Genomic DNA, 22751 nt, shown 5'->3' on the forward strand with positions numbered 1-22751 from the left:
GCACGCAGTGAGTGCTCAAGCTATGTATGCAATCGCAGTGGCTAATTTATGTACGTCTATGAAACGGCGTTTAAACGGACAGGCACGCCTGTGTTTTTTCATCCACTCCCCCATCACCACCCCCAAATACTGACAGCCTGTCACTCACTCTGCGATGGATTCCTCAGTGTGTAGGTAATCACGGCGCGATCGCAGCGTACACGCAGTGCGGTGCATACGTATGTGCAGTGGTTAACAATCACTCGATCTGCGTACGTAATTACAATTGCGTAGGCTGCTGAATTAGGCCCTTAGTTCACAGTGTCGTCTCCCTGTGTGGGCGGCCTTTCTCAGCCGTTGGTATAAAACCAAAATGATTTGTGGCTTGTATTCATTATGGTTTGTAAATGGTTCCTCTGAACGCAGGGTTTAGGGCTAATGCTCGCTTTGCCCAGCCATTGAACTGCCTCTGGAGCCATTTCAGGCAGAAGTAATACAAACATAATTATATAATAGCTCTTTAATGTTTAATATTTAATAACACCCTATGATAAATGGAAAGCATATGCTTACTATGTGTATAGCACCACCGGCGTCTATGAAAAATGTTACTAATTTTCTGAGGATTTCTGCTTTTTATCTTCGCCACATAGAACCCAAGATAATCTGTGCACACAGCTGAACTGGCATCCAGGCGCTGGCTTTCTTGTGCTGGGAATAAAAGCTAGACTGTGCTACCAGAGGAATGTTTTTTATTCTCTACATTTGTAATAAATATCAAAGTGTAAATGTCCCATGATATCCTTGTAGGACAGATAAAATATCCTCACTGTGTACATGGAATGTTAGGTAGAGTGTGCCAAAGAATTACGGAACTCGATAAGGTCTGACTGTGAACCCGCCCAGAAAGCAAAATGTCATTGACATACTTACACAAATATGTGAGCAATTGCAAAATCAGCATGTGAGTGCATAAATTTCTTCTCGTACTAAAGATAACCACAAAAAGAACGGCATCACATGCACATCCATCATGGTCTACATATGATGATACAGTTGGAAATGATTCAAATATAAATATTTATACAAAATGTTCATTGTCAGACGCTCAAAAAGTTTCCATCTTCATTCCATTCAGGTTCCCTTCCCATAGTCCCATTAGCAGGTTGGAAATGTGCAGTGTGCGCCAGGTTCCAAAGTGATGCCCAAGAAATGGAGCTCTGTAAAGTTGCAGAGTCGGGAAAGGATTTTCTTGAAAGCATTAATGACCAGTTAATTTACCAAATTGCTACTGTGATTTTCTAATAGTTTATGGGTGGGATGTACTAAAGACAGAAAAATAGTCAAACGGCATTATGGGGAGTTTTACTGCATTTCTCATATGTTCTAAGAGCCTGATTCAGAGCCGGACGCTCTTTAGAGCGCTCTCTCTGAATCAGGGTGGCATTTTTGTTTTTGAACCGGCCTCCTAGCTGCTCGCTAAGCTGTGGGTGACCACCCACAGTTTTTGCGAGCGGCCAGGTTATGGTCGCGATGGTCGACCATCGCGACCATCAGGCTTGTGACGAGACAGTAGCTCACTACTGAGGCCGCCCCCAAACGGCAGGCCTTCCTTCGGGATTGCCTCCGTTTGGCCAGCCACCGCCCCGCCCGCCTCCAAAATGGGGCGAGCTGTCATTCACAATCAACAGCCGTCCAGTTTTGGTGCGAGATCCGTAGTGACAGAGCGCCCGTCGCTGGCCGGGTCTTGCACATGCGCATGCCGGAGCCGGCTCCGGCGTGCGCATGCACAGTGGGGGACCATCGACCCACTTGCGAGTGCTGTGCGCTCGCGAGCGGGTCTGAATCAGGCCCCAAGCTCCTTCAACCCAGTGGGATTAGCCATCTTTAGATGGCATTATCAATTAGAAGCCTATGGGCTTCATTCTATGCCCTGCACTGAGAGGGCTCCAATCAGATCCCTCCCAGTGTGCCCAGCGGCGTGTGCGTCATTCTGTGCATGCGCAGAAGGATGCCAGAGGGTCATAAACTCAGAAGACCTCTATCGCAAAGGACAGCTCTTAACGGGAGAGTTGCCTTTTGTGATTTTCTAGATACATACCAGCGATATTATCGCTGGGATTTAACCAATAAGTAGCGGAATGTACTGCATTGCGGCTGCGATGCTTAGTACAATCCCGCCCTATTTGTGTACTGTGCACCTATTTTCATGGAAGAGCACCTGAATATATAGGCAGGGGCATATTATAATGGCTGCAGCAAGTGCGGGGCACACGGGCCCCTGAGTCCAGGGGGGGCCCGCACCGCACACCCTTCAACCATATTATACTTTCCTCTCTGGAGTCCCACGTTGGTGCTGGTGTCTGCGCTGCAAAGAATGACTGGAAAATGACAGCCATTTTCCCGTCATTTGAGCATGCTTGGTACAGGCAAAATGGCCACCGCGGCCATTTTCCTGGTCACCTGAGCATGCGCTATAGACTCTGGGCACACTCTAGTGCCCAGAGTCAATAAGAGCAGCGATGTACCTCCCACCGCTCAGTGGGCTGCCAGCCGCCGGACGGAGAGGAGGGGCCGTGATGGAGACTGCACACGGGGATCTCCTCTCTAGAAATGCCCCTGTATACAGGGAGGAACTTTTGCCCCATGATCAGATGAATGCTAACTGGCTGCAAGATAGTCACAACAATGTACTGGACTATGGGCCTCATTTACTAACGAGTTTTATCATCAAAACGAGTGATAAATTTCACTGTGTATGATAAATGGTGCTCCACCCAATCAGCTCCCAACTGTCAACTGTTGGGAGCTGATTGGCTGGAGCACCATTTATCATACACAGTGAAATTTATCACTCGTTTTGGTGATAAAACTTGTTAGTAAATGGGGGCCTATGAGTCTAAACTTTAAGAATCAGATTTGTTTTTGAGTAACTCTGTGCTGCTATCCTGCAAACAAGGGTGGCACTATCACAGTATAAGGGAGTATGAGTCCCATTTACAATCAAAACAAAATACCAGCGGGAATTTTCGTTCAGTATCAATGTAATACAAAAATTCCACTGGTATTTAGTAATACTTACCCCTCCAGCGAGGTCCCGCGAAGACGAAGTCCTCAGCATGGTCCTCCACCGGGCTGCTGGCAGCTTAAAGCTGCCAGGTACGGGCCTCCAGTGTTACGCGCATGCGCAACGGTCCATCTGCGCATGTGCATGACACGGAGACCCGGCAGTGCCTGGAAGGCTTCGCTGAAGCCAGAAAGGCACCGCCGTGTCTCCATTGCCGGCAATGGGGCCTGCATCGCTCTCGCAATCTAAAATAAGGCAAGATCGATGCTGTAAAAACAGCGGTAATCTAATCTAAATACAGAAACCTGGCATAACCCCTTTAGTGAGCACTAAAGGGTTTATTTCTCGTTTTTAAATGGGGCCCTATGAGTGTTATAGTCTCTTGCAATGAAGGGGTGCCAACTACACAGTTCCCTGTTAAAACTGCAATGTTTTTTTTGTGTGTGATGTGAGCTCTGGATCATAGAGCGTTTGCGCAGGTCAGGGGATGTGTGATGGAGCCTCAAAACCAGCCTCCCCAAACTTACAAAACCAGTACATGAAGGCCTCACATAAAACAGTACAAGAAGCAGCATGACAATACATTTGGCTTTACTTGTGTTGTGCCAAGTATGGTTTGTGACTATGGTGTTTAAAGAATTGTTGAGTGTTGTGAGTTTACCATGATAACATTGAAGTTAGTTGGGGTGGGAGCTGACCAGAGATTTGAGAATGGGTGTCTGATTAAGTGATAGTCCTGTTGAGTAATACTGAATATTTAGTTGGGGGCTAAAGCAGACAGGGGAATATGTGCCCATGGGCCTAAGGGCCATACACACTGTAGTCATAAAAAATCTGCCATACGTCTGTGTGACAGAACCCCCTATAAGTGCTCCCGGCGGTGCCATCTTTACCTCATGCATTCAGAAAGAAGGAGCCGACACAGCAGACAGCAAAGACTGGCACTGGAGAATCAATTAGAAGAAGTTATAAGAAAGTACACTGCAGCACTAAAGAGAGACCAACGCAGTGACAACTTAAGATACAGCATCACCTACTGTCCGTCTAGTATAGTTACTCAAGTAATATAACATTTAGTAGCATCTATACTTGTACACCTCTTCTTAAAAGTTGAAGTGTTTGGGTCTATTTATTTAAAACTTGCACTAAATAAAAGCATGTATCGCCACTTATTGCGGCAGTACAAATTTTTAGTTGTACCACAAATCATCAATCTGGTACCACAATCATTTTCAGAGCCCCAATGAAATCTACGCTGCTATGCGAAGGTTTCCTCCTCCTTTACTGTCAGCTTAAAATTCCTGCAGTATGCTCAAGACCACCATAGGTCGGTATGGGGTAAAGCCATCTCCTTTAGATGGCTGTAAGCCTTCGTTCACATACTGGTCTATGGAGATGGAAGTAGGTTCAGTAGATTTGATCTCTCCAGTGTTAACCTTTTAATAAAGTAGAAGTTGAGAAGTGAAAACTCTGGAGAAAAGGCTCTTCTCAACTTAATAAATACACCCCTAAATATATTAATCCAATTTTCCTTGATAATTTGTGATATCTTTCCCCAGGTAGAGGCTTTGTAGATATGTCTGAATTCATGTCCTAGGTTTGACTGTACTGTAAGTCAGGAAGATTGATTGGGCCTGATTTGAAGCAGATGGATTGAGCTACTCAAGCAAACCGCAAGGAACTTAAAGTAGAGATGTGCGTGGACCCCCATGTTTAGGTTTTGGCAAAACCACCCTTAAATGTTATGGTTTTGGCAAAACCACCCTCAGGTGTTTTGGTTTGGAATCCATTTTGGTTTCGGATTGCTTTAAAAATGATAAAAACAGCTAGAATCATGAAATTTGAACCTGTTTACATGCAATCCTAATCCAAGATTTGTTTTTTAAATCCGAGTTTCGAACACAGCAGACCTGAGCTGGGACTCTGGGCCTGATTCAGAGCCGGACACTCTTTAAAAGTGCTCGCTCTGAATCAATGCATCCCTGTGTTTTTTTAAAGACGGCCTCCTGGCCGCTCGCATAGCTGTGGGTGACTACTTTAGCTTTAGCGAGCGGCCAGCTGATGGTCGCGATGGTCACGACCATCGTGACCATCGGGGCTTGCGACGAGACCCTTGTGGTAGGGTCTCGGTCCCGCAAGCCCCAGTGAGCTTTCGGCTCTAATAGAGCCAGAAGCTCACCACTGACATCACTCGTGATGTCAGTGGGGCCGCCCCCAAATGGCAGGCGTTCCTACGGGAACGCTTCCGTTTGACCAGCCACCCCCCCTGCCCGCCTCCAAAACGGGGCAAGCTGTCAATCACAATCGACAGCTGCCCCGCTTTGGTGCGAGACCCGTAGCGATGGAGCGCCTATCGCTGGCCTGGTCTCGCGCATGCGCACGCAGTGGGGGACCATCGACCCGCAGCGCTCTCAAGCGGGTCTGAATCAGGCCCTCTGTTCTACTGTACTTGGAACCCAAAAGTTTGGCTTTCAGGAAAAGCAAACTGCACATCTCTACTTACTGTACAAGTGATTCAGAGTCGATGTCGGTCACTTCTCAGTTACTGCTGGATAGGTATTACTGGGTGGTAATGTGGCATTCACATGAACGATACATTTTCCATAGGGGTACACACAGAATTGCATCTTATTCTGAGCATATACTGTACCTGCCCAATTTCAGTCAGATCTGCCGTCCCAAAGCTGGGGCTGATACAAATATAACAGAGGTTAGGACTAGAACCGACGGCACATAAACTTCTAGTCAGGGATAGAGGGGGTTAATAAAGTTAAAGATGTTTGTTTGTTTGTTGCAGAAGGTAGGCAAATATGATAGGGCGATAGGTTAGGGGGCGTGTTAAGTGAGAGGGTGTAGAGAGTCTGCTGTGGTAAAATCTGCCTCTTTGAATTTGATCTCCCACCTCCCCTATTGTGTCTTGTGTCGGCTTTATTTCATAAGCAGGGAAAGACCGGCAATATTGAAGTATCCATCTTGCGGCAGTAATAGCGGTGCGCACCCCTTCAATGCACTGATAGGCTGATTTCACCCTATTGGGGTCAGCGGCACCTCTCGACCGAGCAGGATGAATGGTGCATTGGCATGGGTGTTGGAGCCACATCACTTGCTCTGAAAGGGATAGTTGGACCTTGCAAGTTTTAAGATCACACCTACCCTTGTCTGGGATAGTTGTGATATACTTTTGGCCTAAGACAAGTGGACGCTGGTTATTTGTCGTTCTTTCTCCTGCCACCGTACCTACCTTGTAACTAAATAAAGCTGACCAATTAATTTAGACGGCATAACTTGGTCTCCTGTGTTTATTTTAGTTAAGTTTAGTTTAAGTTTATGGGTCACATCTATCATCTGACGGTAGAAAGTTTAATAGAGTAGTGGCAGTGTGTCACACAGATACATCCGACACAGAATACAGGCAGATGTTTGCATGAGACTGGTTGTCCACTGAGTAAAAATGAGAAGCTACTGGTGGATATTCTGTAGAGTCTCCAGCCGAACCCACATTCACATTTCTGGTTATGTTGCATTTGTCAGTTCCTGGAAATGTCAGTTAATATGGGGCCTATTCATCAACATTAAAATAAAGTTTTTAAGGACATTTTGCTTAATTAACGTTATTTTAGTATTCATGAACACACTTAACACAGGAGATAACACTGATATCTCCTTGCTAAGTCCCCCTGCGTTAATTTCCACACTGCCCATACATTAGTATGGGGATATGGAAATTATGGTATTCATCAAATTCCGAAAATTATGTATTTTCGGAATTTGATGGTGTTACTATCCGCCACTGTGAAGTAGCATATAGTAGGTAACACTTATCTGCTTCCAGTTGGGCAGGTCCTCCGGCGTCTCCCTCCGGCGCTCTGGTCTCTCCTCTGGCTCCGTCTGCTATGCTGACATTGTGTTTTCCCAGCAGAACACAATAAAGTTTAGAAAGAAAAACATTTATTTTTTTTTACTAAACAGTACTGTGCTCTGCTGGGAGAACACAATGTCAGCATAGCAGACGGAGCTAGAGGCTGCTGCGTGGGAGGTAAGTGCTGAACGGGGGAGGTGAGCAGGGGGGAGGGGGGGCAGGTGAGCGGAGGGGGGACGCAAACTTACCGCAGGTGTAGGCAGTGCTGCGCATGCGCTGGTTCTACAGATGTAACAGCGCATGCGCAGCGCGGATTCCATAGATAATGTTTGTGGGTGTACGTGGGTGAATACAGATGAGGCAGGGCTCCTTTCCGTGTGGTCCTTACTCCTGCTGTGTCTCTGGGATCTTTGTACCTACCGTTAGGTGTGGATTGTCCTGTCCAGAGACACAGCGGGATGCCTCAACTGCACTAAAGCCCTGATTCAGAGTCGCTCGCTCTGACCAGAGCGCTCGCTCTGAATCAGGGCCCTCCTCCATTAAAATGGAGCGTCCCCCTGGACGCTCGTATAGCTGTGGGTCACCACCCACAGCATATACGAGCGTCCAAAAAGATGGTCGCGATGGTCTTGACCATCGCGACCATCGGACTTGCAAGGGAAACCCTGCGGTCGGGTTTCCCAGCCACAAGCCCTGGAGTGATTTTGGCTCTATCAGAGCCAAAATCACTCCCACTGACATCACTAGTGATGTCAGTGGGGCCGGCTTCAGACGGTAGGCGTTCCCATGGGAACGCCTCCGTCTGGCAGGCACACTCCCCGGCACGCCCACCAAAGGGGGCGTGCTGTCAATCAACATCGACAGCACGCCCCTTTTGGTGCGAGACCCGGAGCGATGGGAAGCCCGTCGCAGTGGGGAACATCGACCCACTTGCGAGCGTACTGCCGCTCGCGAGTGGGTCTGAATGACCCCCTAAGTACTGGACTTTATTCACACCCCACATCCTGGCTCAGTAAGACTGTAGACCATAGGTCCAGCAGGGGAACGTGCAGGAGTATGGACCACACGGAAAGGAGCCCCCTGAAAGGGTACACCCACTCCCCAACCGAGGATCACAATACTTATCTGCTAATCCCCACACCATATAACGGAACTACCTAGGGAAGCATTGTGCCTTACCCAATAAAAGGTTGGGTACTACACTTATTGTCTGCCACATTTGTATTCACCCACGTACACCCACAAACATTATCTATACAACAGCCACATAACCACACTTCCATTTCCCCAACAGCCCCACATTTCCACTCCCTTCCTATCCCACAACCCCCCCTCTGTTCCCCCCCCCTTTCTTTCACCTTCCCTTTCTCCCACACACACACCCTTAGGAGCGCACGTGTACCACGTATTCCTCTGTATACACTTAGCCCCGCTTATCAGAAATTAATTTTAGGGTCTCCTGAGAAATCTCCGATAACCAGGCAGTTAACAGGTGTAACCCAGTTAACGTATAGGTTAAATAACTGCACTTGACACCCCTTTTTAATGACCATTAAAAAGAGGCTTAGGTGAAACAAGGAGACTAATTGAATAGCCTCAGGCGATAATGTCAGAGGCTTTCTCCCTTTTTCACCCCCGTTAAGTTAACAACCCTAACTAAAGTCTCCCCTTAGTTTCAATGGGACTGATCTCTAGTTTCACATCATACATCCCAGTGGGGGAGATGTATGAAGCCCCAAAATGGTATCAGCGCACGTTATGTGCGCTGATACCGCTTCTCCCCGATGTATGATCGAGGGCCTGGGCGGTAAATTACAGAGGCGCTATGCGCCCCTGTCATTATCGGCACTGCTATCTACAAGATAGCAGCACCGATAGCCTTGGCCATGTATGTAAGGTCAGATCTTCTGACAATTCGGCCCGCTGTAGCTGTCGTTATCGACAGCTACAGCCTGGCGCTAGCCTATACCCACAGCAGGGACAGCGCTGTTCCTGCTGCCGGCTCCAGGCTGCACGCGGGGATCTTGCGATACTTGTGAGATCCCACGCATGCTCAGTGGAGCCGCCCGGACATAGACACAGGGCATCAGCACTAGGCTGATGCGCTGTGGTCTCTTGGGGCTAGCGCCAGAGGGGGGAGTTAACGCTCCCCTTCTCCGGCCGATGAGATGTTCTTACATCTCATCGGTAGTGCTTCCTGCTTCGCCTCGGTAAAGAGGCGAAGCGGGAAGCGTTATAGTGGCACGTTAAGTGCCGCTATCATACATCTACCCCAATATGCTCAACAATGTCCTGTATATCTGTATATCTATAGAAAGAAAACTGGCAACTTCTCACACAGTTTGAATATCCAGAAAATATGTCATACTGTATTTCTGAGATCTTCTGTATCAAACTCCTGGTTTAGGACTTGTAGTATTTACATTTTATCCCCTTCTAACAGGCTACAATACCATCTACATAAAGGAGTAGATACATCAGCCAATCAACATTTTTGTGTATAATAATTAGGGGTGTGCACCGGCCACTTTTCGTGTTTTGTGTTTTGGATTTGGATCTGGATCTTTCTTCGTGTTTTGGATATGGATTGGTTTTGCCAAAACCACCCTTCGGTGTTTTGGGTTCTGGGTTTTGTGTTTTGGATCTGTATTTTTTTTTTAAAAAGCATAAAAACATAATTTTTCTGCTCCTATGCTATTATTAACCTCAAAAACCTTAATTTCCACTAATTTCCAGTTTATTCTGAACACCTCACACCTCACAATAGTGTTTTTATGTCCAAAAGGTTGCACCGAGGTAGATGGATGACTATGCTAAGCGACACGAGTGGGCGGCACAAACACGTGGTCCATCTAGAAGTGACACTGCAGTGGCAGACAGGATGGCAGTTTGAAAAACTAGGCCCCAAACAGTACATAATGCAAAGAAAAAAAACAGATGCAAGATGGAATTGTCCTTGGGCCCTCCCACCCACCCTTATGTTGTATAAACAGGACATGCACACTTTAACAAACCAATCATTTCAGCGCCAGGGTCTGCCACACGACTGTGGCTGAAATGATTGGTTCGTTTGGGCCCCCACAAAACAAGCTGGCAATTAATCTGGCCCTGCACAAACTGGCTCTACGGAGGCAAGATGTCGTCCTCATCCTCCTCATTCACCGATTCCTCACCCTCTTCAGTGTTGTGTACATCCTCATCCTCACACAGTATTAATTCGTCCCCGCTGGAATCCACCACCACAGGTACCTCTGTACGTTCTGGAGGCTGGTCTCCCTGGAAAAGTTGATAATTAATTTTTATGAACATCATCTTCTCCACATTTTGTGGAAGCAACCTCCTACGCCTTTCGCTGACAAGGTTCCCGGCTGCACTAAACACTCTTTCGGAGTGCACACTGGAGGGGGGGGCAACTCAGTTAAAATAGAGCCAGTTTGTACAGGGGCCTCCAAATTGCCTCTTTTTCCTGCCAGTACATGTAGGGACTGTCTGACATGCCTACGTGGATGCTGTCACCGATGTAATCCTTTAACAGACAGACGCACGCTTGTCGCTGCTGCTTTGAGGATGCAGGTGCGGCTACAGCCCACACAATTCACGAAGACAGGAAAAAAAAGAAGAATTTTTTTATTGTTTGTGGAGCGCACTTTGAGGGTTACACCACCCTTCAACAGACAGACGCACGCTTGTCGCTGCTGCTTTAAGGATGCAGGTGCGGCTACAGCCCACACATTTCACAAAGACAGAAAAAAAAATAATTTTTTTATTGTTTGTGGAGCACACTTTGAGGGTTACACCACCCTTTAACAGACAGACACACGCTTGTCGCTGCTGCTTTAAGGATGCAGGTGCGGCTACAGCCCACACATTTCACAAAGACAGAAAAAAAAAGAATTTTTTTATTGTTTGTGGAGCACACTTTGAGGGTTACACCACCCTTTAACAGACAGACGCATGCTTGTCGCTGCTGCTTTAAGGATGCAGGTGCGGCTACAGCCCACACATTTCACAAAGACAGAAAAAAAAAAAGAATTTTTTTATTGTTTGTGGAGCACACTTTGAGTGTTACACCACCCTTTAACAGACAGACACACGCTTGTCGCTGCTGCTTTAAGGATGCAGGTGCGGCTACAGCCCACACATTTCACAAAGACAGAAAAAAAAAAAGATTTTTTTTATTGTTTGTGGAGCACACTTTGAGGGTTACACCACCCTTTAACAGACAGACACACGCTTGTTGCTGCTGCTTTAAGGATGCAGGTGCAGCTACAGCCCACACATTTCACAAAGACAGAAAGAAAAGAAGAATTTTTTTATTGTTTGTGGAGCGCACTTTGAGGGTTACACCACCATTTAACAGACAGACGCACGCTTGTCGCTGCTGCTTTGAGGACAGTATCATATGCAGTGACGGTAGACTTGTCAGAAATTGTTGGCACGTCCTTCAGTCTGGACCAGATGTCCAAACCGGCCCTTGACTTATGACACAGGCGCACGCTTGGCGCTGCTACTGTGTTGCTGCACGTGTGGCTACATTGCACACAAGTCACAAACACATAAAAAACATTTTTTATTTTTTGGAACACTTTGAGGGTTACACCACCCTTTAACAGACAGATGCACGCTTGTCGCTGCTGCTTTGAGGATGCAAATGCAGCTACAGCCCACACAATTCACAAAGACAGGGAAAAAAAGAAGAATTTTATTATTGTTTGTGAAGCGCACTTTGAGGGTTACACCACCCTTTAACAGACAGACACATGCTTGTCGCTGCTGCTTTAAGGATGCAGGTGCGGCTACAGCCCACACATTTCACAAAAAGAAAAAAAAAGAAGAATTTTTTTATTGTTTGTGGAGTGCACTTTGAGGGTTACATCACCCTTTAACAGACAGACGCACGCTTGTCGCTGCTGCTTTGAGGATGCAGGTGGAATCTAGACGGGATTTGGAACCAGGGACACGCTACCTCCATCAATTGTCTAAATCCCACTGCACTAATGGCGGATACCGGATGCACGTCTAACACCAACATAGCAGTCAAGGCCTCAGTTATACGTTTTGCTTCAGGATGACTGCTGTCGTACTTCATCCTCCTCGCTAAGGACTGTTGGAGGGTCAATTGTTTAGTAAAAGTAGTGGTATTCCTACTTCCTCTCTGGGATGATGAACAACTCCCAGCAGCAGCAACAGCACTAGGAGGAAGTGGTTCTTGATCTTTCCCTATTTTATTCTTATCGGAGAAAGTTTGGTCCTCCATTTATGTTATATTGATATATACGTGCGGCTAAGGCGCACACAAACACAGAAAATATTTTTTTATTTTTGCTGGAGAGTAGTGCACTTTGTGGGTTACACCACCCTTTAAGAAATGAGCCAGCCGGCTCTTTACTTATGGGACACAGGCGCACGCTTGGCGCTGCTCCTTTGTTGATGCACGTGCGGCTACAGTGCACACAATTCACAAACACAGAAAATATTTTTTTATTTTGTTTGGAGTGCCCTTTGGGGGTTACAGCACCCTTTAGCGGTCAATCCAGCCAGCCCTTTATTTATGGGACACAGGCGCACGCTTGGCACTACTTTGTTGATGCACGTGCGGCTACTGCGCACACAATTCACAAACACAGAAAATATTTTTTTATTTTGTTTCAAGTGTAATTTTGGGGTTACAGCACCCTTTAATGGTCAAGCCAGCCGGCCCTTTACTTATGACAATAGGGGCACGCTTGGCACTACTTTGTTGATGCATGTGCGGCTACTGCGCACACAATTCACAAACACAAAAAAATATATATTTTTATTTTGTTTGGAGTGCCCTTTGGGGGTTACAGCACCCTTTAACGGACAAGCCAGCCGGCCTTTTACTTATGGGACACAGGCGCACGCTTGGCGCTGCTCCTTTGTTGAGTCACGTGTAGTTCACAAACACAGAAAAAATATTTTTTTTTTAGCACTTGGGGGGAGCACCCCTGACGGACAGAGCACCCCCTGGACAACACTACAGCACCCCTTTAGGACTGGGACACTGCACAGGACTTTGGAGTGGACACAGCCCCTATGGACAACTGACTGCACAACACAGTCCAGCCAGCCCCTATGGACTTTGAAGTAGTGGACACAGCCCCTATCGACAACAGCAGCACAGCGCAGCACAGCACAGCACAACACTACACTGCACTACACTACAACACTACACTACACTACACAGCCCAGCCAGCCCTAACTCCCACCCTCCCTCTTCACTGTCCACAGCCGAGTGAGAAAATGGCGTCGACGCGGGTACCTTATATAGGATCCAAAACCCGCGAGACCCGGAAGGCGGGATGATGACGTTTTGCCTCGATTTCAGATCCGAGTCAGGCGGGAAAAGTCGAGCCTGACTCGGATCGGCCTCGGATCGGGGGGGTTCGGATTTCAGAAATCCGAACCCGCTCACCCCTAATAATAATAAGAGGTCTCCTTTATTAACATTTAATTTATGTTGACATTCCATGCACTTGCAGCCTGCTTCTGTCGTTTGCATACTAGGTGTGACCTTTAGAAGTCCTTAAATCCTGGTAATTGTTCCATGTAAATATCCTCCTTCAGATCACTGTGCATGAAGGTTGTTTTGACATGGAAATGTTTTGCTTGTATAATCTTTATAGCTGCCACTGTAAGCAAAGCCCTGATTGTAGTGTACCTGACTACTGGTGCAACTAAATCATCATAAGTCTCTCCATATTTCTGTGACTTTCCCTAATGGTGGCCACACACGGTGCGATTTGTAATCGGATCTGATGTCGCATACGATTTCCTTTGAAAATTCTTCCCTTCAGATTCTGGGCCTGATTCAGAGCCGCTCGTAAGCGGCAGTACGCTCGTTCCGAGCGATGTTCGCACTTCTGCGCATGTGTACGGTTTATAATACGCATGCGCGAACCAGTCAGTGCGGCCGAAAATCGTTTGTTCGCTATATAGCGAATGCCTACTACTTTGAGTGACAGGATGAGGCGTATGTGGGTGGTAACAGGGGAAGGTGCTTGAAAACGGGGAGTGGAATAAAGAACGCAGGCATGCTTAAAGGTCAAAACGGGCGTTTTATGGGTGTGCATAATTACAACAGCAGCGTCATTGACCACGTCACCTGGTTGCTTTATAGTCAAAACTGCTCGCAATATAGTGGTAGGAAAATCCAACCATAAGAATAGCGAGCAGTTCATACGCTGTTCGATATACTCGATTAATCTAATAAATAGCGGACATGACGTATAATGCGAGCGGCCAGGGGGCGTATTTTTCAAATAAACGTCCGCAAGTTTTGTTCGCTCATTCAGATATGGAGGCGTCAACAGACCGCAAAGAGCGAACGGATCATTTGAATAGCCACCCCCTTTTTCTGAACGAGCGAGCGCTAATTGCGTCCGGCTCTGAATCAGGCCCTCTGTATGATTTATGTTAAAATGCAACGATTCCACATAAGACCATAAGATTTGATCTATCCTACACGATTTGAAATCATTGGGGAGCGGCCAGGGACATCACAGATCCTACATCGGATCGCAGATGAACAAAAGTACATACGATGTGTGCCACATTGCACACGATCGGTTGAGATCTCTCTGCAAAACCATCTTATCTGCGATCCAACTAGAGGAAGACGGGGACACGCATTGAGGTCGCAGAACACACAAAAAACACTTATTTTCATATGATTGGTCTGTACAACCTGTCAAAACTGTCCATATCGAGTAAAAAATCGTACCGTATATGGGCAACATTAGTCACTTGTAACATTCATCTTCACTATCTGTATCTCTGTTACTTTTGACTGCTTGGAGTGGCTCTGGAAGCCGTATAAGGAATGGTGGCAGTACGGACTGCTACTCTGTGCGGCTAGGGAGCCATATGAGAATGGTGGTAGCACGGACTTCTACTCGGTGCGGCTATCAATACTTTAGGAAGCACAGTGAGGAGGCTCACTTAGTAAACTAAGGGGACTTGCTGAATTGGACCCTCCAGGTGAATGGAGGATGGCTGGATTATCACCGGTTAGGACCGGCAGGTAACTGGACGCCACGTAATTGGAGGATGGCTGGCATAAAACAGAAAGTACGGCCGTTACTGCAATGTTTCGGGCTTTAATAGCCAGTCTTCAGGCTTCAGACATAAAAGCCTGAAGATGGGCTATTAAAGCCCGAAACGTTGCAGCAATGGCTGTACTTTCTGTTTTCTATTTATAAGTCCACCGAGTGCCACACCTGGAGGTGTTTGTTTTTACTATGTAGCGGGCACCATGGCATTTACATTCCAGTGAAAGAGGAGTACATGGCTATTCAATTTATATATATATTAGGGGTGTGCACCGGCCACTTTTCGTGTTTTGGTTTTGGATCTGGATCTTTCTTCGTGTTTTGGATCTGGATTGGTTTTGCCAAAACCACCCTTCCGTGTTTTGGGTTCTGGGTTTTGTGTTTTGGATCTGTATTTTTTTGAAAAAAAGCATAAAAACAGCTAAAATCACAGAATTTGTAGGTTTTTCTGCTCCTATGCTATTATTAACCTCAATAACCTTAATTTCCAATCATTTCCAGTCTATTCTGAACACCTCACACCTCACAATAGTGTTTTTATGTCCAAAAGGTTGCACCGAGGTAGCTGGATGACTATGCTAAGCGACACGAGTGGGCGGCACAAACACGTGACCCATCTAGGCATGATACTACAGTGGCAGATAGGATGGCAGTTTGAAAAACTAGGCCCCAAACTGTACATAATGCAAAGAAAAAAAAGAGGTGCAAGATGGAATTGTCCTTGGGCCCTCCCACCCACCCTTATGTTGTATAAACAGGACATGCACACTTTAACAAACCAATCATTTCAGCGCCAGGGTCTGCCACACAACTGTGGCTGAAATGATTGGTTCGTTTGGGCCCCCACAAAACAAGCTGGCAATTAATGTGTCCCTGCACAAACTGGCTCTACGGAGGCAAGATGTCATCCTCATCCTCCTCATCCACCGATTCCTCACCCTCTTCAGTGTGTACATCCTCATCCTCACAAAGTATTAACTCGTCCCCACTTGAATCCACCACCACAGGTCCCTCTGTACGTTCTGGAGGCTGGTCTCCCTGGAAGAGCTGATAATTCATTTTGATGAACATCATCTTCTTCACATTCTGTGGAAGCAACCTCCTACGCCTTTCGCTGACAAGGTTCCCGGCTGCACTAAACACTCTTTTGGAGTACACACTGGAGGGGGGGCAACTCAGGTAAAATAGAGCCAGTTTGTACAGGGGCCTCCAAATTGCCTCTTTTTCCTGCCAGTATAGGTATGGACTGTCTGACATGCCTACTTGGATGCTGTCACCGATGTAATCCTCCACCATTCTGTCAATGATGACAGTATCATATGCAGTGACAGTAGACATGTCAGAAATTGTTGCCAGGTCCTTCAGTCCGGACCAGATGTCCAAACTTGGTCCTGCCTGCCCTGCATCACCGCCAGCGGGTTGCTTAGGATACCTAAGTTTTTTCCTGGCAGCCCCAGTTGCGGGAGAAAATGAAGAAGGAGCTGTTGACGTGTCACGTTCCGCTTCAGCTGACAGTGTGTTCACCAGCAGGTCTTTGCACCTCTGCAGGCTTGTGTCGGCCGGAAAGAGAGACACCACATAGGCTTTAAACCTAGGATCAAGCACGGTGGCCAAAATGTAGTGGTCTGATTTCAACAGATTGACCACCCTGGAATCCTGGCAAAGCGAATGAAGGGCTTCATCCACAAGTCCCACATGCCGAGCGGAATCGCTCCGTCTTAGCTCCTCCTTCACTTTCTCCAGCTGCTTCTGCAAAAGCCTGATGAGGGGAATGACCTGACTCAAGCTGGCAGTGTCTGAACTGACTTCACGTGTGGCAAGTTCGAAGGGCTGGAGAACCTTGCACAACACGGAAATCATTCTCCACTGCGCTTGAGTCAGGTGCATACCCCCTCCTTTGCCTATGTCATAGGTGGATGTATAGGCTTGAATGGCCTTTTGCTGCTCCTCCATCCTCTGAAGCATTTAGAGGGTTGAGTTCCACCGCGTCACAACCTCTTGCTTCAGGTGATGGTGGGGCAGGTTCAAGAGTGTTTGCTGGTGCTCCAGTCTTCGGCACGCAGTCGCTGAATGTCGAAAGTGGCCTGAAATTTTTCGGGCCACCCAAAGCGTCTCCTGCACGCCCCTGTCGCTTTTCAGAAAATTCTGCACCACCAAGTTTATTGTGTGAGCAAAACATGGGACGTGCTGGAATTTGCCCAGATGTAATGCCCGCACAATATTGGTGGCGTTGTCAGATATCACAAATCCCCATGAGAGTCTAAGTGGGGTAAGCCACAGGGCGATGATTTCCCTCAGTTTCTCTAAGAGGTTGTCGGCGGTGTGCCTCTTACTGAAACTGGTGATACACAGCGTAGCCTGCCTTGGAACGAGCTGGCGTTTCTGAGATGCTGCGACTTGTGACGCTGCTGCTGTTGCTGCGTAAGGTGATACATCTTCCCAGTGGGCTGTCACAGTCATATAGTCCTTAGTCTGCCCTGTTCCACTTGTCCACATGTCCGTCGTTAAGTGGACATTGGGTACAACGGCATTTTTCCGGACACTGAGGACATTTTTTCTGACGTTTCTGTACAGTCTCGGTATCGCCTGCCTAGTGAAGTGGAATCTAGACGGGATTTGGAACCGGGGACACACTACCTCCAGCAATTGTCTAAATCCCACTGCACTAATGGCGGATACCGGACGCACGTCTAACACCAACATAGCAGTCAAGGCCTCAGTTATACGTTTTGCTTCAGGATGACTGCTGTCGTACTTCATCCTCCTCGCTAAGGACTGTTGGAGGGTCAATTGTTTAGTAAAAGTAGTGGTGTTCCTACTTCCTCTCTGGGATGATGAACGACTCCCAGCAGCAGCAACAGCAGCAGCGGCAGCAGGAGGCGTAGCAATGCAGGATCCTCCGGAGGAATCCCCGATAGGAGAGTCAGTCATGCCAGTGACATGGCCTGTAGGACTACTTCCGATCCTGACTAAGGAGGAAATTGACGAGGAGGGAGTTGACGGTGTGGTTTGCAGGCACTTGGATACAACAGGACAACGGGATTTAGGTGTCCCTGGACTGCTTACGGTCTTAGCCAAAGTTTCTGAACTTTACAGTAACTTATTATGAACGCGCTGCAGCTGCCGTATAAGGGAGGATGTTCCTAGGTGGTTAACGTCCCTACCCCTACTTATTCCACCTTTACATAAGGTACATATGGCAAGACAGTTGTTGTCCGGATTTGGATAGAAATATTGCCAGACCAAAGAGGTGGAATGTTTGGTCTTCTGCCCAGGCATGACCGTGATGGGCTTTTTCATCCCACGGACAACAACTGTCTCCCCCGGAGCCTGATTTAAACAAACCACATCACCATCAGAATCCTCCTCGCCAACTTCCTCCTCAGCGCCAGCTACACCAGTATCCTCATCCTGTTGTACTTCAACAGTGACATCTTCAATTTGCATATCAGCAAGTGGACTGTGGGTGCTCCTTTCAGCACTTGCAGGGGGCGTGCAAATGGTGGAAAGAGCCACCTCTTCCCGTCCAGTGCTGGGAAGGTCAGGCATCGCAACCACCACGACACTTGGACTCTCCTTGGGGATTTGTGATATCTTCTTAGAAAGCACAGTTCTTCGCTGTTCTTTTGCCAGCTTAACTCTTTTGATTTTTTTAGTGGGAGGAGGGCTTCCATCGTCATGTGAAGCTGAACCACTAGTCATGAACATACTAGGGATCGACCTTAGCCGTTCCTTGCCACTCCGTGTCGTAAATGGCATATTGGCAAGTTTACGTTTCTCTTCAGATGATTTAAATGTTTTTTTCAAGGTCATTTTCCTGAACTTTGTAATTTGGGATTGTATGTGCCCTCTATTATGACATTGGGCATCGGCCTTGGCAGACGACGTTGATGGCATGTTATCGTCTATGTCATGACTAGTGGCAGCAGCTTCAGCACTAGGAGGAAGTGGTTCTTGATCTTTCTCTATTTTATTTTTATCGGAGAAAGTTTGGTCCTCCATTTATGTTATATCGATTTGATATATACGTGCGGCTAAACACAGAAAATATTTATTTATTTTTGCTGGAGAGTAGTGCACTTTGTGGGTTACACCAGCCTTTAAGAAATGAGCCAGCCGGCTCTTTACTTATGGGACACAGGCGCACGCTTGGCGCTGCTCCTTTGTTGATGCACGTGCGGCTACTGCGCACACAATTCACAAACACAGAAAATCATTTTTTTTTTGGTTTGAACTGGAGTGTACTTTGGGGGTTACAGAACCCTTTAATGGTCAAGCCAGCCGGCCCTTTACATATGACACAGGCGCACGCTTGGCACTACTTTGTTGATGCACGTGCGGCTACTGCGCACACAATTCACAAACACAGAAAATATATATTTTTTGGTTTGGAGTGTACTTTGGGGGTTACAGCACCCTTTAACGGTCAAGCCAGCCGGCCCTTTACTTATGACACAGGCGCACGCTTGGCACTACTTTGTTGATGCACGTGCGGCTACTGCGCACACAATTCACAAACACAGAAAATATTTTTTTTTTGGTTTGGACTGGAGTGTACTTTGGGGGTTACAGCACCTTTAACGGTCAAGCCAGCCGGCCCTTTACTTATGACACAGGCGCACGCTTGGCACTACTTTGTTGATGCACGTGCGGCTACTGCGCACACAATTCACAAACACAGAAAATAATTTTTTTTTTGGTTTGGACTGGAGTGTACTTTGGGGGTTACAGCACCCTTTAACGGTCAAGCCAGCCGGCCCTTTACTTATGACACAGGCGCACGCTTGGCACTACTTTGTTGATGCACGTGCGGCTACTGCTCACACAATTCACAAACACAGAAAATATATATTTTTTTTGGTTTGGACTGGAGTGTACTTTGGGGGTTACAGCACCCTTTAACGGTCAAGCCAGCCGGCCCTTTACTTATGACACAGGCGCACGCTTGGCACTACTTTGTTGATGCACGTGCGGCTACTGCGCACACAATTCACAAACACAGAAAATATATATTTTTTTGGTTTGGACTGGAGTGTACTTTGGGGGTTACAGCACCCTTTAACGGTCAAGCCAGCCGGCCCTTTACTTATGACACAGGCGCACGCTTGGCACTACTTTGTTGATGCACGTGCGGCGACTGCGTACACAATTCACAAACACAAACACAGAAAATATATATTTTTTGGTTTGGAGTGTACTTTGGGGGTTACAGCACCCTTTAACGGTCAAGCCAGCCGGCCCTTTACATATGACACAGGCGCACGCTTGGCACTACTTTGTTGATGCACGTGCGGCTACTGCGCACACAATTCACAAACACAGAAAATAATTTTTTTTTTGGTTTGGACTGGAGTGTACTTTGGGGGTTACAGCACCCTTTAACGGTCAAGCCAGCCGGCCCTTTACATATGACACAGGCGCACGCTTGGCACTACTTTGTTGATGCACGTGCGGCTACTGCGCACACAATTCACAAACACAGAAAATATATTATTTTTTTAGTACTTGGGGGGAGCACCCCTGATGGACAGAGCACCCCCTGGACAACACTACAGCACCCCTTTAGGACTGGGACACTGCACAGGACTTTGGAGTGGACATAGCCCCTATGGAGAACTGACTGCACAACACAGTCCAGCCAGCCCCTATGGACTTTGAAGTAGTGGACACAGCCCCTATTAACAACAGCAGCACAGCACAACACAACCAGCCCCTATGGACTTTGAAGTAGTGGACAACAGCAGCACTACACTACACTACACAGCCCAGCCAGCCCTAACTCCCACCCTCCCTCTTCACTGTCCACAGCCGAGTGAGAAAATGGCGCCGACGCGGGTACCTTATATAGGATCCAAAACCCGTGAGACTCGGAAGGCGGGATGATGACGTTTTGCCTCGATTTCAGATACGAGTCAGGCGGGAAAAGTCGAGCCTGACTCGGATCGGACTCGGATCGGGGGGGCTCGGTGGGGTTCGGATTTCTGAAATCCGAACCCGCTCACCCCTAATATGTATATATATATGAGGGGTGAGCGGGTTCGGATTTCTGAAATCCGAACCCCCCCGAGCCCTCCCGATCCGAGGCCGAGCCGAGTCAGGCTCGACTTTTCCCGCCTGACTCAGATCTGAAATCGAGGCAAAATGTCATCATCCCGCCTTCTGGGTCTCGCGGGTTTTGGATTCTATATAAGGTACCCGCGTCGGCGCCATTTTCTCACTCGGCTGTGGACAGTGAAGAGGGAGGGTGGGAGTTAGGGCTGCTGGGCTGTATAGAGTAGTGTTGTGCTGTGCTGCGCTGTGCTGTGCTGTGCTGCTGTTGTCCATAGGGGCTGGCTGGACTGTGTTGTGCAGTCAGTTGTCCATAGGGGCTGTGTCCAATCCAAAGTCCTGTGCAGTGTCCCAGTCCTAAAGGGGTGCTGTAGTGTTGTCCAGGGGGTGCTCTGTCCATCAAGGGTGCTCCCCCCAAGTGCAACAAAAATAAATATTTTTTCTGTGTTTGTGAATTGTGTGCGCAGTAGCCGCACGTGCATCAACAAAGTAGTGCCAAGCGTGCGCCTGTGTCGTAAGTAAAGGGCCAGCTGGCTTGACTGTTAAAGGGTGCTGTAACCCCCAAAGTACACTCAAAACAAAATAAGAAAATATTTTCTGTGTTTGTGAATTGTGTGCGCAGTAGCCGCACGTTCATCAACAAAGTAGTGCCAAGCGTGCGCCTGTCTCATAAGTAAAGGGCCGGCTGGCTTGTCCGATAAAGGGTGCTGTAACCCCCAAAGTACACTACAAACAAAATAGAAAATATTTTCTGTGTTTGTGAATTGTGTGCGCAGTAGCCGCACGTGCATCAACAAAGTAGTGCCAAGCGTGCGCCTGTGTCATAAGTAAAGGGCCGGCTGGCTTGACCGTTAAAGGGTGCTGTTACCCCCAAAGTACACTCCAAACAAAATAAAAAAATATATTTTTTTGTGTTTGTGAATTGTGTGTGCAGTAGCCGCACGTGCATCAACAAAGTAGCGCCAAGCGTGCGCCTGTGTCATAGGTAAAGGGCCGGCTGGCTTGACCATTAAAGGGTGCTGTAACCCCCAAAGTACACTCCAAACAAAATAAAAATATATATTTTTTTGTGTTTGTGAATTGTGTGCGCAGTAGCCGCACGTGCATCAACAAAGTAGCGCCAAGCATGCGCCTGTGTCATAAGTAAAGGGTCAGCTGGCTTGACCTTTAAAGGGTGCTGTAACCCCCAAAGTACACTCCAAACAAAATAAAAAAATATTTTCTGTGTTTGAGAATTGTGTGCACTGTGGCTGCACGTGCATCAACAAAGGAGCAGCGCCAAGCGTGCGCCTGTGTCCCATAAGAAAAGGGCCGGCTGGCTTGTCTGTTAAAGGGTGCTGTAACCCCCAAAGGGCACTCCAAACAAAATAAAAAATTATTTTCTGTGTTTGTGAATTGTGTGCACTGTGGCTGCACGTGCATCAACAAAGTAGTGCCAAGCGTGCGCCTGTGTCATAAGTAAAGGGCCGGCTGGCTTGTCCGTTAAAGGGTGCTGTAACCCCCAAAGTACACTACAAACAAAATAGAAAAATATTTTCTGTGTTTGTGAATTGTGTGCGCAGTAGCCGCACGTGCATCAACAAAGTAGTGCCAAGCGTGCGCCTGTGTCATAAGTAAAGGGCCGGCTGGCTTGACCGTTAAAGGGTGCTGTAACCCCCAAAGTACACTCCAAACAAAATAAAAAAATATATTCTGTGTTTGTGAATTGTGTGCACTGTGGCTGCAG

The sequence above is a fragment of the Taudactylus pleione genome, unplaced genomic scaffold (assembly GCF_031769625.1).
Source record: "Taudactylus pleione unplaced genomic scaffold, aTauple2 ptg000726l, whole genome shotgun sequence".
NCBI classification, from domain to species: Eukaryota; Metazoa; Chordata; class Amphibia; order Anura; family Myobatrachidae; genus Taudactylus; species Taudactylus pleione.